Below are 2,639 nucleotides of genomic sequence, written 5' to 3'. Positions count from 1 at the left end.
GAGAATGGAACTGACCCCTGCAGTTCTTGGTAGTTAAAGAGCTTGAACTGTGCCCCTATGTTGGGATGGGCCCTGGGACTGGGCCAGCACAGATTCAGAACCAGGATGCCTGTGTTGAACTGAGCCCAAGCCGGGATGATCGCTGTACAGAGGTGGTGCCTGGGAACTCGGCTCATTCCTGACTCTGCCAGAAACACACAAAAAGAATCCTCACTTGAGAAATTATAACTCTAAACCTTTCCTGGCACAAAGTTAAAAGTGTGAACTTGTGTTTCTCATACAGCCCCAGAACTCTCAAATTGAGAAATTAATATCAAAAACAACCCTGTGTTGCGTGACACCAGAGAGAATGTGGGAATAGCAGATAAAAGTCTCTCTGGAACACTGTGCCCACTGCATAGGCCACGTGGGATTCCCTCTGAAGAAACCCCCAGTAGTCATGAGATCACAAGCTCAGATGGCAGTACACAGCAAAGGCGCAAATATGGACCATGGGTAAAGGACGTGGGACCTAACACCTTTCTATTTGCAGTAAAAGTCAGGGGGGCTGACAACCCCCCAAGTGTCACTCAGGGAAGTTCTTTACCACCAGCTACATCCCTGGCCAGTTTTGACCCAGGGTCTCTCTCATTAAGTTGTCCAGACCAGCCATGAACTCATTCTGTAATGCTGGTGGGCTTTGAATAGGATCCTTCTACCCCCACATCTGAGTCTGAGGTACAGAGTCTACACTGCCAGGCCTGGCTCCCAAGACAGTTTTAAGTATGCATTGAGGATTTCAAAACTCAGCATGTTGATCCCAAACAGAACATGAAGCAAATCTCAGTCAAATTTTAAGAATCAGTGCAGATATTACATTACAGTATTGGATTAAGAGTCAATGGCAGTATCCGGGGCACTACGGTATGAAGATTAGGCCAACGGCAGAGAGCTGAGAGCCCAGACAGATGTTCATTTATAGGGTCAGGTGACTTGCTTACACTTACTTATTTATTGTGTGCTGGAGGCACTTGGAGAGATCAGAGGACAACTTTTGGGAGGCACATCTCTACGTGTGGGTTCTGGGGAGCAATCTGAGGTCCTCTGGCTTGCCTGACAAGCACCTTTTACTCTCTGAGCCACTGTACTAATTCTCAACAAATTATTTTTTCAGAGGTGCCCAGACTAGCCAATAGCAAAAGAACAGTCTTTTCCCTTTTGAGACAGGCTTCCCTCAGATTTGCCGTGTAGACAAAGATGGTTTTAAATGCCTGCATACCACATCTGGTTTATATGGTGTTGGGTAGAGTGGAAACTAAGGCTCTGTGCATGTTAGGCAAGTGATTTACCAACTGAACCACATCCCCAGCCACCGCCTTTTCAATGAATGAAACTTTGTCTATTTGGAAAAAAAAAAAAAAGAAGAAGAAATTGGATTTTTTTGTTGTTGTTTTGTTTGTTTGCTTGCTTGGTTGGTTTTTTCGAGACAGAGTTTCTTTGTATAGCCTGGCTGTCCTAGAACTCACTCTGTAGACCAGGCTGGCCTTGAACTCAGAGATCTGCCTGCCTCTGCCTCCCAAGTGCTGGGATTAAAGATGTGCACCACCACTGCCTGGCAGAAATTGGATTTTTTAAAAGGTAGACACATAGTGCAATAGAAAAGACTTTAAGGAGTCCCAACGATACAGTTGGCTAGTACACAGTATTTAGATGAAATAATGAGAACTAGTGAGACGGCTCAGCTGTCAAGAGCACTGGCTGCTGGCTCAGAGGACCTGAGTTTGGTTCCTAGCAACTACAAGGTGACTCACAACCATCTGGAACTCTAGTTCCAGGCAATCTGGTGCCCTCTTCTGGCCTCTTATGGCACTGCACACACATGGTGCACAGACATTCATGAAGACTCCCACATATAAGTCTAAACATTTTTAAATGTTGACAGTAAAGTAGCAATTGACAAACGGGCAGAATTGCAATTCAAATATTTTAATAAAAGAATATATTTAGAATATACTAAATACGCAAAAAACTCTTAAACTTTAATGACAAAAAATGTTTTTTCTTGATTCGAAACTGGGGGGAAATCCAGGCATAGTCGAGCACACGTGCAATCTGAGCATCCCAGTGGCTGCAGTAGGAGATTGAGAGTTCCAGGCTAGCCTGGACTACTTAGATAAATCGTCTCAACAAAACAAAAAAAACAGATGAACAACAAAATGGGCAAAGGACTTGGACAGACAGTTCTCCAAAGACAACAGACTACACAGAGGGCCAGTGAGCCCAGCCTGGTGTGCATCAGTAACCATTAGGGAGCCGCCAGTCAAAGCTGCAGTGAGGGCTGGGCCTATGGCTCAGCTGTAGAGTGCCTTCCCGTTATGCACAGGCCCTGGGTTTGATCCCAGCCCTGCATCAACCTGGCACAAAGGAGCAGGCCTGTGATCCCAGCACTCAGTAGGTGGAGGCAGGAAGACCAGACTTTTCCTCAGTCACATAACAAATTCCAGGTCAAGGGCCAGGCAGTGGTGGCGCACGCCTTTAATCTCAGCGCTTGGGAGGCAGAGGCAGGCAGATTTCTGAGTTCAGGGTCAGCCTGGTCTACAGAGTGAGTTCCAGGACAGCCAGGGCTACACAGAGAAACCCTGTTTCGAAGAACCAAAAAA

This window comes from Mastomys coucha, unplaced genomic scaffold, assembly GCF_008632895.1.
Source record: "Mastomys coucha isolate ucsf_1 unplaced genomic scaffold, UCSF_Mcou_1 pScaffold11, whole genome shotgun sequence".
NCBI lineage: Eukaryota > Metazoa > Chordata > Mammalia > Rodentia > Muridae > Mastomys > Mastomys coucha.
This window is presented reverse-complemented; position numbering follows the sequence as displayed.